At 30.0% G+C, this 15,514-nt stretch overlaps 1 long non-coding RNA gene across 1 annotated transcript in view; it reads right to left on the bottom strand.

Annotated features, from left to right (window-relative positions):
- Positions 1 to 14,742: 14,742 nt before the first annotated feature.
- LOC147028731 (uncharacterized) overlaps positions 14,743 to 15,514 on the bottom strand; it is a 2,345-nt gene continuing 1,573 nt past the window's right edge. Inside the window, exon 2 of the long non-coding RNA XR_015057687.1 lies at positions 14,743 to 15,514. This exon is cut by the window's right edge and continues 910 nt beyond it. This is a non-coding gene — a long non-coding RNA (uncharacterized LOC147028731).

Raw genomic sequence — 15,514 nt, 5'->3', positions numbered from 1 at the left:
TATATATATATATATATATATATATATATATATATATATATATATATATATATATATATATATATATATATATATATATATATATATATATATATATATATATATATATATATATATATATATATATATATATATATATATATATATATATATATATATATATATATATATATATATATATATATATATATATATATATATATATATATATATATATATATATATATATATATATATATATATATATATATATATATATATATATATATATATATATATATATATATATATATATATATATATATATATATATATATATTGGGTGTATATATATATATATATATATATATATATATATATATATATATATATATATATATATATATATATATATATATTGGGTATATATATATATATATATATATATATATATATATATATATATATATATATATATATATATATATATATATATATATATATATATATATATATATATGTATAAGTAGGGTAAGAATACTGATTCTGGCTCACTTTTCCCCATGTAAATGAATGGGGGATTTTCAGCGATTCATATTTTTTCCCTAAAAATAAATCCCCTTTTTATCCCAAGGTATATTTATTTGTCTCCCCTTTTAACTTGGAGGTTGAACCTTATTGAATTGAACACCTGGGGGTTGAACAGCTCACTCATTGAACCTATAAAGATTTGTTCATTCTCAAATTCCTTCAATAGTTTAATTTTCTTTGCACAATAATCCCCATCTAAAATATTGACAAACAAAACATTTGAATCTTTATATTTTTTAAGATACCCCATTTGTGCCATTACGAAATGATAAACTTCTCTTAATGCTCTCATCTGACCACCTCCTGAGCCACATATCATTTTGAGATTATAGTAAATTGTTTTTTCATTGTTCAATTGATAACCATCAAAGTTTTCAGTCCATTCAAGGATATTCATTTTTTTCTTTACATCCTCTAACTTACTAGTTTTTAAATTAATTCGCTTATTTGTTTTATTTACCTTTGTTTTAGTTATTTTTTCAATAAGACTTATTTGATATTTTTCACATTCATTATGTTTTCCATTTATATACCAAGACTGAGATTTTCTCCACTCTTTAGTTTGATTAATACTTGGTTTAACCATTTATATATTGTGAAAAAACGCGGCGGTAGCCCTTAAAAACCCTAACCCATCTTCCCATCGTTAAAACATAATCTATTTTATACACTCTATCATACAATATCCATATGGAACACAATCTATTCCATTATCTAAAATAAATCTCTTATCATCAAAGGCTCCTAATGCCTTTTTATTTACTTCTTCACTATATATGTTATGTTTATAACTTCTTATTGTATTCATTTTCCTATATTCTTCTTTCTTATTCATCAAACAATTATAATAATTTCTAAAAGTTATTGATTTCTTTATTACATATTTCTTTATTCCCTTTAACCTCTTATCAATCTGTTCACCATACTTATAAGCATATGCCTTTGCTCTCAATCCAATAAACTCACTCATTACTTTTCCACCCAACTCATCCTTAAACTTACCAATAACCTTTTCATTCTTTTTGGAAAATAACTCACTCTTCTTGCTGAAATTACTTGTATCATATACTCCAATATTTTTCTTCATATCTTCATAAACATCATCAGTTTTTATATCTAGGATAAAACTATCAGTATCCATATACAACAATGAAACATTTTCACCATACTCTTTCTTTAAGTCATTATACAAATAATCATACATCAATATCTTTGATAAATCAAGAACTGCTGTTCCAATATAAATTGGTTTATCCATTACAATACTTTCCTTTTTCATATGAATTGCAGAAAAGTTCTCTGAAAAAACCTCTTCTCTCTCAAAACTTGGTTTATTTATCAATCTCGAAGCTTCTTTCCAAGATGTTGCGAATCTAATGTTTTGCCTGTTTCTAACATTTTCCATAGTCTTTCCAAATACAGCATTATTCATTAATTTATAAAAGTCCCCTTCAAATTTTACTTTTGTATTTGCTCTCATATCTGTATTGAATTGAATATACTTTTTCACCCAAGGACTTTGTTTAAATTTTAAAACTCTATGAATTTTAGCAACTCTCAATCCTTCTCTCAAAAACTGTTTTAAGCTTCTCTGATGCAAAACATATCCCTCTTTATCATAGAATGTTGTTAATAACTTTTCTGTTGATTTACCTTTAATATTAAAACTTTTATGATAATCACTTAACCATTCTTTCTTTGGAGTTTCTTTCTCACATGCAAAAGGAAGATCTTTATGCTTATTATGAAGATCACTCGGGTACCTCAAATCAACTTCAAAATAATAACCTTCTTCTTCGTCATTCAATTCCTCTTGAGAAGAAATAACAATATTCATCAAAGCCTTTTCATAATCCTTTTCTTCCACCCACTCTAATTTACCATAAGGCAGAGATTGAGACTTTGCCCATCCATACAAATTATTAGCATCAAAATACATCAAATAATTACTATCTTTTTCACTATCATAATTTGGAAGATATTTATTATTTGCTTTAGCATATCTTTTTGAACATACTTGTGATATTCCACCTCTCTTGGACTTCTCAATCATCAAAAGCATATCAACATCACTGATTAAATCTATATCTTGTTTTGTCATTTTCAACATTGCACTCCAAGCTAAACCAGGAGCTGTGAAATAGTGGGCAGGGTCTAATCCATAACAATTTTTATTATGACAGAGTGTTCTAAAAGCCTCAAACACATCAGCTAACAATAAAACATCTGTTTTTAGATATAAATCATGATATTCTCCAAGGTTCTTTATCTTAAATATTTTCCATATTTCTTGTGCGTGTTTATATTCCTTATCACTTATCTCTTCTTCATAAAGGTTATTATAGAAACTTTCTTTTGAAGGAAGTTGTGTTTCTTTAAATCTCATAAATGAATCCATATAATCATAAGGATAAATTCCCTTACTTGTAAGAATTTTCTCTTTACTTTGAATTTCATTCCTTGTTTGAATTTCCTCTCTCGTAAGAATTCCTTCTTTAATCAGAATTTCATCTTTAATCTGAATTTCCTCTTTAGTTCGAATTTTCTTTATAATTAGAATTTCATCTTCAGTTAGAATTTCTTCATTAATTAGAGTTTCCTCTTTACTTTGAATTCTCTCTTTAATCTGAATTTCCTCTTGAGTGAGAATTTCCTCTTTTGGAAAGAATGAATTAAGATTTGGAAAAGAGTCCGTGGAGCTTAGATTTGATGCGAGGTAGGCTAGTGGTGTTCCCATAAACTTGTAAGAATCAAGAAACCGAATACGAGTTATAGGTTTTGTGAATATCATTTTTGTAAATGAAATATACTTTTGACTTGTGTTTGTTATAGCAGAAATATTCCCTGGTGTTTTTGAAAGTTCATTTATAAATAGATGTGTATCATAGTTGGCGCTGTTGTGAAGAAAGACTGGAATAAAAGAAGGGAATTTATAATTAAGATTACAACAGGAATGAGCGGGACCTCTATATTTACCAGTAAGATGACAATGGTCTCTAACTTTAGACTCCTTAATTTCCCCCTCACAAATATGACAGATATTGTTCATTCTAAATTCTAATTTTTCTTCTTTGGTTAATTTCATCGGTTCATTTGTTTCTTTCATTAATTTAGTGAGTCTTATACAATCCTTTTCTAATCGTTTTACAAACTCTTGTGAAGCATTTTTTCCACGATAATGTTCAAGTTTGTTATACTTTTCTCCAACAGATGATTTGATATAATAACAGAAACCACAAGGAATATGTTTTTGATATTTATTTGTATATGGTTCTTTTGGATTAGGAGAAGCAGTATTTATCTTTTTAAGGATACATTCAAAATCAGCGTACATCACAAATGGGTGCATGATAGATTTATTATAATCTTCAAAATAAATCTTTTCACCAGGTTTAGGCATTGTAATTACAGCTGATTTATGATTACTACAATATTTTAATGTTGTTCTAATCGTTCTTTTGTATGAAATGAATTAAGACATCGCTTACAAGGATATATTTTGTTTGCTGTTCTGAATACCTGAGAAGAGATTAATCTTGATAAATTATTGATGTATGTGTAATGTGAATTCTTTCCAACACTAAAATATAAAAGGTCAATGTGTGTTTCTTCATTTTTATGGTTGTTTGAAATTTTTAATATTTGAACTTTGTTTGTATCCGTTAATCCATATACATTAATAGAAAGATTATTCTTTTTCTCAAATTTAGGAATATCTGTTAGTGGCATTGGGAATTTAAAATCTTTAATGTCCAAGGTATTCTCATATTTCATATATTGTTTTACTCTTTCTGAATTACATTTTGGTGGATGAAAGTGAGCAAGAACAGACCAGAGAAAACATTTATTATCATTGTTCTTAATATTAACAACTGCCTTCTTTAGTTTTATTTCTTTTGGTAATTCAATATAAGAAGAAGCTTTAAGAGGGTTTGATTTTAGAATGTGTATATCTAAAAAGATGATTTTTTTAATATTGAATCCACTTCCTACCACTGTATTATCAACATCCTCCTCTTGTCTTGATAGTTCTTCATAAACCCCACTATTCAAAAAATCTTGAAATAATGTTATAAAATGAAGATCTGTTCTCATATAAGGAGTTTGTTCTTCATCTTGTCTTTTCATATTCATTTTCACTCCCATATAAAACTTTAAAGTTTTCATTTCTTTTAATGTCTTTTTAATAAATTTTTCAACATCGGGTTTCACTATTTCAATTGATTCAGCTATTGATGATGGACCGGGTTCTCCAAATTGAAAAATCCTTATTTTTATATGCCCTTTAAATGCCTCATCAGTGTTTTTAATATAATAGTCTCCCTTTACTTTAAACTCATTTTTCTTGTGTTTTTGTGATTGAAGATGTTGATTATAACTACTCTTCAAAACATCCTTTGAACAGATATCACAATGTTTTCTTTCCAACTCAAGAGGAGATATTTGATGAAATAGATTAAATGTGTGTTTGTTGGTTCGGAGGTGTTTTCTATAATGTTTATATTCGTGATTACAAACATCGCAGTACGTTGTATTCACCATATTTATAGAATAAAACTTTGCTTAAACTAAAATTTTCTTGATGAAAATTTCGTTTAATTTATAGGTGAATCTGTGCTTAAAAACATTTTATCCTCCAACTTTTTCACTTAATAAATACAATGTTTCAAGACACAAAAGACAAGTTTCAATCAATCTCTTCATCTGTTAAAGATACTGAGAAATATGTCAAGGATGTAATTTTGAACAAAGATAAATATAACAACTATTGGATAAAAACTATTATGGTAAATAATATGAGTTCTTCAATTTCCTTCAGTGGAAGGGCTTTTAGTATACCTGGTAGAACGTCAATTAAAGTATCTCTAACAAAAGTTTCTCCTCTCCTTCTAGTAATATATTCAAAACTAGAAAAAGCAATGAAACAAGAAAAAGTATCAAAGAACAAAAACCTTATGGATGAAGCTTTAGAAAGAAAAGATAAGACCATCTGTAATATGCAAGGAGAAATTTGTATTTTTTTCAACAACCCTAAAGATGTAAATCTTGATGAAATAAAGGATGTTAATATATCAGGTGAAATGACATTTCGTTCAATAGTAGTTAACGATAATTTTAAAATTACCTTTAATATAAAAAATGTTGTCGTTGAATCTGATAATGAAAAAAAGTATATCGATATCGATGGTAATATACAACTGAAAGTATAGATGAATTTCAGTTTAAGTAAAGTTTTACTTTATAAATATGCTAGACTTTCCTGATTCTCCATATGACAAATTTGAGAATTGCCCTGCGTGTGAAAGACGGGGATTAAACACAGAGTCAAAAGCCTATAAACAATGTATATTCTGTGATTATCTTCTAATTAATGATAATAAAAAATATAAAAAGGAAAATAATTCTTTTAGATTTACACCAAAAATGAATTACTTTACAAGATTGATTCGAGAAATGAATGTAAAGTATGAGGATGATAACACACCTTTCCTTACAAGGGAAGAAACTGAACGTATAAGAGAAATGTTCAAAGGATTGTTGTTGTATATTATTCATGGATGTAATTTTCAGGGAAATATCAACACAAGATATTGTATAAATAAAATAATGGATTATCTTGAAATTAAACCTAAACTTAGGATAAAATATAGAGTTTCTAAAAAAGCCAATAATAAATTAAATAACCTGTTTTTCAAATATATAAATGAATGATTTTTTACCTATTTGGGAAAATAAGATAAAATTTAACAACCATAAAAATCTCCCAAATTCATTAAGATGTCTCATAGTTGGTTCAAGTGGATGTGGAAAAACCTGCTTACTTTTAAAAATGCTCCTCACTCCCAACTTTTTAGATTATGATAATTTAATAATTTTCACAAAGTCGAGTTTTCAACCAGAGTATCAACTACTCTCACAAGGTTTTAATGCTGGTCTTCAAAAAGAAGATATAATAGGTTTATTTAAACGTCAAAAAAACCTAAATGATTATAACATTGAAGATATAATTCAACTATTTTGTGATACACAGAGATGTAAAAAGAAATCAAATCTTATAACTTGTATTCTTAGTGATAATACGGATGATATACCGTCTCCCCAAGATTTGGATAAATCAAAAAGAACCTCGTTATCTTTGATGATTGTGTTAATGAGAGAAACCAAACGGTAATGGACAGCTACTACACAAGAGGGAGACATTCTTCTTGTAATTGTATTTATCTTAGTCAATCGTACTTTCAACTTCCTCGTCGTTCCATCAGAAACAATGCTAATACTTTTATTTTATTCAAGTTAAATTCAATAGATATCAATAATTTTTGGAGAGATAATTGTTCTACATTATGTAGTAAAAAGAAATTTGAGGATTATATGAAGCACACGACTGAAAAATATAAATATATTGTTGTGAAACAAGATGAGATATTAAGGGATATATTTTTTGTTTTATAAACAATTACATATATAAATGACAACTATTATTATAAATCTTGTGGGTAAATCTGCTTCTGGAAAAAACTTTCATAAATCAAGGTTCTTGTGTAGTACAAATGAGAATATTGTAAATTTACTTAAAAAACACCCCGTTATACGCATTGTATCAACAACAACTAGAGCAATAAGACCTGGAGAAGTAAAGGTGAAGATTATCACTATATTTCAGTGGAGGAACATATGCGATTGAGGAATGAAGGACAAATATTTGAGGAGGTTTCTCTTGGTACAACAAAATATTCACATTGTAAGAGTGAGTTAAAGAAACTAAAATCTGGTGGTGTTGGGATATTAGAAACTAATCCAGAAGGAACGAGACAAATTATTAAATATCTGAGCGGAGTGAAGATTTTATCATTCGGTTTTGATGTTGATGAAGAAACTCAACACAAACGTATGAAAAGCAGAGATGCAAGGATTAGTGAAGAAGAAATTACAACTCGCATTAATGTTAATAAAGAATTTGATGAAATATTTAAAGAAAAGGATTTATTTGAACACATCTACTTGAATGATGAAGAAAAGGAAAATTTCCCTGTTGATCTTTACAATTCATTAAATGATATTTTACAATAAATAAATGGATACAAAAGAAAGAGCAAGAAGATTTAAGGAACATCAAGAGTTGGTTTCAAAAGTTATAAAACAACAGGAAGACATAAAGAAGAAACGCAGACAGAAACTAACGGGCGAAGAAGCATTTGAAAAAAAACAAGAGAAATTTTTTAAACCACTTTTAAAAACTTCCCAAGAAAAAATGAAAGATGTTTCCACAGTTCCCACAGTAGAATATACTCCTAGAAAGCTTCAAATGTTAAAAGATTTCAGTCAAATGACGGAGGAAGAATTAGAGCATTTAGGAGAATTAGAATATGATGATGAAGGTTTATTTCAACAACTGGAAGAGATTAATCAACCCCCTGATTATATTGTGAATGCTGTTCAAAACAATGAATATTCAGCGGATTCAAAAACCAAAGCAGGACTCATTCCAACAGAACAACCAGCAATATTTCATCTTGTTCAAGAAAAGGTATTGATATTTAATGATGAATTAAGGTTCTTAAGTTCTGCTCAACCCCTGTTAAACTAACTCCGAGATTAATGTTTCTTCTCACAAAAGATGGAAGACAAGGTTCAACTGTGAGGGATGAATCAAAGTATATTGATAAACCATTGGATATGGAAAATAATGATGATAGAGTATATATTGATTTGCTGAACACTCTAAATTATAAGGTTATTCTTTCTGGTAAAAGTAGGAAGAATGAGAAGGAGAAACACATTATTCAGGCTTTAAGTATCCTTGGTTCAGGTATTAGTTTTCTTCCAAATGACCCATCGCAATTAGTTAATAGACTGTTATTGTTGTTCGGCAGTAAGAAGGCTGGAAATAACAATTGTTTTAATGAAGCATCAGCCATTTTAGACCAGTTGATGAACATGAAAATAATTAATAAATCTCAATATAAAGACATTTTATCTCATATTAAATAAGATGAGAAGCACAATCCTGAGTTTTAATTTCACAACAAGCGACCACACATCTTCATTCCCATACCCACTACAACTTGACACAACAAAAGAATATGAGGCATCTTTATTGTCCATGGAGACTTATAATACCTTATTTAATATAACCGAGAAAAATGACAAGTTTAGTTATAATCCGGGAAGTGGATACAAAACGATAACAGTCTCACCCGGAGCATACGAGATTTCTCAAATATCTTCCGAAATTGCTCGTCTTATGAAAGAACAGGGTGATGAACCAAAAAATATTGTTATAAACATTCAAAAACATACTTCAAAATCAACGATTAAAGTTAAAAATAACTACAAGGTTGATTTCACAATTGATAATTCATTTAGAGAGTTATTAGGTTTCTCCTCAAAAAAGATTGAAACTAATGGGACGTTTTACAGTGATAATGTCATTCAAATATCCTCAGGAATAAATTCGGTGTTAATTCACTGTGATTTGATTGATGGTGCTTATAATGATGGATTAAAAACAAATACAATATTTTCATTCAGCGCATACTCAACCCCAATTGGTTATAAATTCAATATGGAACCTAAAAATTTGGTTTATCTACCTGTGTCAGGAAAAACCATACACAGAGTAAATTTTAGGATAACCGACCAAGATAATCGTGTGATCTCTTTTAATGGAGAAGTTATATCCATCAGAATTCACCTACGTGAAGTTTTTCAATAAATAAATACGATGGTTATTGTGAGGAAGCACGAGTTGGGAAAATATAAAATAATTACAGGGGATGGGATGTTCCTTTCCCCGTACTACAAGGGTGAAGGTATGTATCTTGGTAGAGGATACTATAAACCTAAGAGACAAAGGGGTGTCGGACATCAATTTAGAGGAGATGGGATAATTGATACTCTCATGGGTATTGGTTCAACTATTCTTAAACATAAAGACCTAATTGGTTCAACTGCTTCTGCTGTGGGAAATGTAGCAGGTGCTGTAAAGAGTATAAAAGATGCTCAGAAAGAATCTCATAAATTACAAGCAATAAAAGAAATTAAGAAAGGTAAAACTCAGTTGTCCCCCCAAGAACGACAGAAAATAATTCAAATACTTGGATCAGGGTTTCAAAAGTTTTAACATCTTTTTCCTAAATAAATACAAGTATGGAAGCAATTGATAGTATCTATGATTTGGATGATACTATTATTATCTCAAACTCCACTAAAAAAGAAGATTACTTCAAGGTAAATGCAATAACTGGAACAGACTGGAATACAAATGGTACAAAAAGTTTTGAAATAAATAATCAACAAACCTATTTGAATCTCTCCGAAAGTTTCTTGTTGTGTAAATTTAAATTCACTAAGGCTGGGAATAACACAAACGCTACACTTGTAAATGATTTCTTCTGGAAAATGTTTGATAGTGTGCGATTGTATATTGGAACACAAGAAGTTGAAGCGGTTGATTATGTCTCTGCTGTATCTGAAATGATGAAATTTACACTCTATACATTCAGTGATAGAATGGGAAAGGGGTCTGTCGAAGGTTTTATTCCTGATATGTCAACGGGAACAAACACAGACCCTGGATATATTCAAAGGAAAGGAATGTATAATGATGATACAAAAGCAGAAAATAGTTTTACTGTGGCAGTTCCTCTTAAAGGTATATTTGGATTTTGTGATTATGATAAAGTTCTGCATGGTCTTAAAATTAGATTTCAACTACAAAGGAATGATAATGAAAATAGATTGCTTTTTGGTGTTGGTAATGCTTTTGGTGATCAGAATAAATTTGTAATTGAGGAGATGAGTTGGTATATCAGTGAATATACTCCTAATCTTAAAACAGAAGAGATGTTGAATCGAAGACTTAACTCAAAGAAACCACTCAGTGTATCATACCTCAAAAGAAGATGTCAACACGTTAAACTCAATCAAACTACTTACACGTGGAATTTGGGTGTTCTGGAAGGAAAGCCACGATATCTGTGGATGATTTTTAAAAAGCCAGATGGTGATACTGCGACTGATAAGAATAATGCATTGAGTGATAATGCTAAGGTGAAACAACTTCGCATTTCTCTAGATGGAACATTTTATCCACGAGATAGATTGGAAATTAATTGGGAAAAAATGATTTTGCTGAAGCATACAAGTCTTACCAAAAGGTGTGTGAAAGTAATGGAAATAAAGAACCTATTTTGGATATGACAGCATTTAAAAGTTTGTATACAATCTATACGTTTGACCTGAGCGCTCAAAAAGAAACTATAAAGTCTAATCGAGTGGATACTTCCCTATACATTGAAAGAGGAGAGAGTGAAGAAGTTGATACATATTGTTTGCTTTTGGAAGAAACAGAATTGCAGATTAATACAGATAATGGTGTGATGATTAGTCTCACATAATTTTTTGTTAAATAAATGAGTGGCAAAGTACCAACTGGGGTATATGTTAATCAAATCAATCTTCATAAACTATCATCTTGTGTTCAAAATCAAAAGCCTTGTACGATTAACGTTAATACAATTCAGAGAAAAGGAGCAGTAAGAATTGATGTTTTGCTCACAAGAGAACAGGTTAAAATCTTGAATGACACTGGCTCACTTAAAATTAAAATGACAAAACCAATGTTGAAAAAATATTCAATAAGAGAGACGAGTGGAGGATTTCTCCCATTTCTAATTCCTTTATTTGCTGGTTTAAGTGCGGTTGGAGCATTGACGGGTGGTATTTCAACAGCGGTCAAAACTGCCAACGAAAGGAAGGCTCAACTCCAGGCTCAAAAAGAATTGGAAAGACATAACAAAGAGTTGGAGAAACAAATTAGTGGAAGTGGTGTAATTGTAGATTTTGCTGAAAAACTTGAAGGTCTGCCTGATAAAGCGAGATTGTTAGTTGGAGATATGCTTTCTTCTATAGCACAAGCAGGTGTAAAATTAACGAAAAGAGGTAATGGATTATATCTTTCTAATAAATAAATGAGCATTGATGAGTGGTTGAAAGAATTTGGAAAGAATACAACATCAAATTTACAACTTGCCAAATATTGTAAGAAATTAAAAATTCATAATGTGGTTATTTGTATGAGAGATGAATTAACAAAGGTGTCGAAACATACAAAGAATATTATTATGAACTTAGAAGATAATGATGGGAACGGTTCTCATTGGGTTTGTATTTTTAATAGTCAAGACAAATATTATTTTGATAGTTTTGGTCTTCCACCACCTGTTGAAGTCATAAAATTCTTACAGAATGGTGTTTATCAAACATTTCAAGTCCAAGAATTAAATTCCAAGTGTTGTGGTCAATTATGTCTATATGTGTTATTTCAACTCAACAAAAATAAAAAATTTTATGATATTATTTTTAATCTAATATAAATGACTTATGTTGGTAAAGATGGTTCTATCTTTGGTGTATCTCAAGAACTGGATATTGATTTATCAAATTATTATACAAAGGCACAGGCTGAACGATATAAATATAATATAAACAAAAATATTAACATGAAAAATGCTTATAAATTAAAAAATTATCCAAGCCCGACTGACGCGAATGACTTGGTGAGATTAAGCGATTTATCACAATATATATACTTAAATAAAACGGCTGTGTATTCTAAAGATACAGAAGTGTTGATATTATCTCCAGGTCATACAGAATTCACAGTTCGAATTAAAATAAATTTTTATAAAGAAGGGCGTATCGTTTGTATGAGAATAGAACAATGGGGGTATGATATGAATGATTTAGGGTATAATTGGTCATTTAAAATTAACCTCGAAGACCTGGAACAATTAAATCAGTCTCGTAAGGAAGAATATTATCCACTTGGTATCGAGAATGAGTTTTGTGGAGCCACGATTAGTAAACAACAAATAAAAGAATTTAATAAGGGTAAATATAATAATGGTTTTGCCCTTGTTTATCTCATGAAAACAGAAAAAACAGGATTATATATAATAAGTAAGGAAATACAAAATGATTTAACTATGGGAAGATGGGGAGGTGTTTCGTGCCATAATATTATTCTAACATATATTTCTAATACATAAATGACAGCAAGAAGGCTTCAAGAAAATTATCATTTCTGTGTCCAAGCCTACCTTCAAGAAAAGGGTATTCGGTATTTTAATAAATATGTTCTACAACATAAGAATGAGGTATTTTCAATAAAAGATTGGCATTATGCTGATGTTGATAAACCGACAACTTTAGATTTAATTACAATGTTAAATAATGAAAAAATTATAAGGTTAAGAAAAGGTAAGGCTCTTTTAGAAATTCAAAAGAAATTTTATTGGTTTCCTGTTGTAAAAAAAATTATTTTGGATACAGGAATAACAAGAAATCCTGATGAATATATGTATAATATTCTATGGGGTGTAAACGATTCAAGTATAGTAAGGGATGAGGAAGGAGTTGAAGAAGAGAGGGAAGAGGAGGAAAAGGAGAAGGAGGAGAGAGAGAAGGAGGAAAGAGAGAATAGAGAGAGGGAGGAAAGAGAGAAGAGAGAGGGAGAAGAAAGAGAAGGAGGAAAAGGAGAAGAGAGAGAAGGAGGAAAGAGAGAATAGAGAGAGGGAGGAAAGAGAGAAGAGAGAGAGGGAGGAAAGAGAGAGAATGAATAAATATCAAAATATGGAAACCAGTGAGATTCAAAAAAGAATAGAGGTATTACAGAAAATAACTCAACCCACCAGGAAGGAATACAAAGAATTAACAAGTCTATTTGCAATACTTTCGACAAAACTATTGGCATCGTCAAGCTATTCATTTTAATTCAAGTTTTTTCTTAAATAAATGGAGGAGAGAGTGAAGGCATTTCTTAGGATTCTTTATGTTTTAAAAATTAAGATTCAAATGTGCATGTTGGAAACTAAAAAGGTTTTTGCACTCTGCAGGAATTTTTCTCATAAATAAATGAGTTATTGTCTCAAATGTAAAAAGAAAACTAATACTAAAAATATTTCATATATTAAAAGTAAAAATAACAGGGTTATACAAAAAGGTATATGTTCGGTGTGTGGTTCAAAAAAAAATCAATTCATCTCCAAACACAAACTCGGAGGAGATATACAAAAGTTTTTATTAGGAAGTAAATTTACAACTACTGGAATACCAGGGGAATTACATCTTCCAGGGTATTCTTTCTGTGGTCCAGGCACAAACTTGGATAAAAGATTAGATGAGGCAGACAATCCTAAATCCTGGAGTAAACCAATCAATAGAGTTGATGAAGTGTGCATGAGACACGATATTGATTATGGGAATACCACAACGTTGGAAGAAAAGCATGAAGCCGATAGAGAAATGTTGGATAATTTGTCTCTGATACAAAATCCAACCTTGAGAGAAAAAGTTGATAGGTTCATCGTGAAGAAGATGATTAGTGCTAAATTGAAACTTGGACTTGGAAATTCAAAAAATTTATAGGCTCTAATGATGCCATTAAGACTGAAGAGCAATTAGCTGATGAATTACATAAACCAATATTCACAAAGTTTCAGAGAAGGAAAGTTTATTCCAAGGAAGTTGATTATATCTGGTCTGCTGATTTGATTGAACTCAATAATGATAAGGGGTACAAGTATGCTTTAACCGTTATTGATTTGAGGAGTATATACGCATGGGTTGTACCATTAAAAAACAAAACAGGTAATACTCTTATGTTACCTTTTCAACAGATATTTAATAAAAGTAAGAGAAAACCTAAGAAATTGTGGACTGATGAGGGTAGAGAGTTTTATAACAAGACATTTATGAATTTTCTAAAAAATAACAGTATTACATTATACAGTACCTTTAATGAAGGGAAGGCAGTTGTTGTTGAACGTTTTAATCGTACCTTAAAAGAGAGACTATATAAAAAATTCACACAACTCGGTTCACAACAATGGTCATCTTTTATTCAGGATATTGTGGATAAGTATAATGACACGATTCACACGTCAACGAATATGAAGCCATCAGAAACATTTACAAAATTAGAATATGAAAAAGAGATTAATGTCAGAAAACCTAAGTTCAAAGTTGGTGATATCGTAAGAATATATAGGTGGAAATCTCATTTTGAAAAGGGTTTTACTGAACGATGGACGAAAGAACTTTTTAAAATTGTTGATGTAATAGATACAGTTCCTTGGACTTATAAAATATATGATTTGGAAGGGAAGAGATTTTAGGTTCATTTTATTCACAGGAATTACAAAAGACAAAACTAAGCAGATAATACACCTTTGTGGACACTCGAGGGCCAAGTCCGAGGTGTATAACAGTATATAATGTGTGTCAAGGGGTGGACGTTCTTACATCTGTGAACCCCAAACACAGAATCCTCAACTGAATAGTCAAGGCTTAACTTTTGTTTGTGTGTGTGTGTGTGTGTGTGTGCAATGGGAGCAATAGGTTGGCGCTTCACTCCCTCCTACTATACACCGTTGTGGACACTCGAGGGCCAAGTCCGAGGTGTATAACAGTATATAATGTGTGTCAAGGGGTGGACGTTCTTACATCTGTGAACCCCAAACACAGAATCCTCAACTGAATAGTCAAGGCTTAACTTTTGTTTGTTGATGTGTATGTGTGTGTGTCCCAACCCTCACATTCAAAATCTCAACCCCAACTCAATCCTCGCCCAACACAATGTCTTTTTCAAAATGAGATTTCCACCTATATATATATATATATTTTTACGTTTTTTTTTCTTCTTCCAATTCTGTCTTTTAAGGCTTTCAGGTTTGATGACGTAGAAAGGGGGAGTAAGCCTGCACTTTCTTCCCAGAACGAACAATGTATATTTTTTGTTTTTTTCTCTTCTTCCAATTCTGTCTTTTAAGGCTTTCAGGTTTGATGACGTAAAAAGGGGGAGTAAGCCTGCACTTTCTTCCCAGAACTTTCTTGATCTTGCTCCCATCAAGCACCATCCGACAAAGAACTACATCGATAG

The sequence above is a fragment of the Eptatretus burgeri genome, chromosome 4 (assembly GCF_056783735.1).
Source record: "Eptatretus burgeri isolate ZD-2024b chromosome 4, Ebu_testis_v1, whole genome shotgun sequence".
NCBI lineage: Eukaryota > Metazoa > Chordata > Myxini > Myxiniformes > Myxinidae > Eptatretus > Eptatretus burgeri.
The sequence above is the reverse complement of the archived record's forward strand: the minus strand, read 5'-3'. Positions and strand labels throughout refer to the sequence as shown.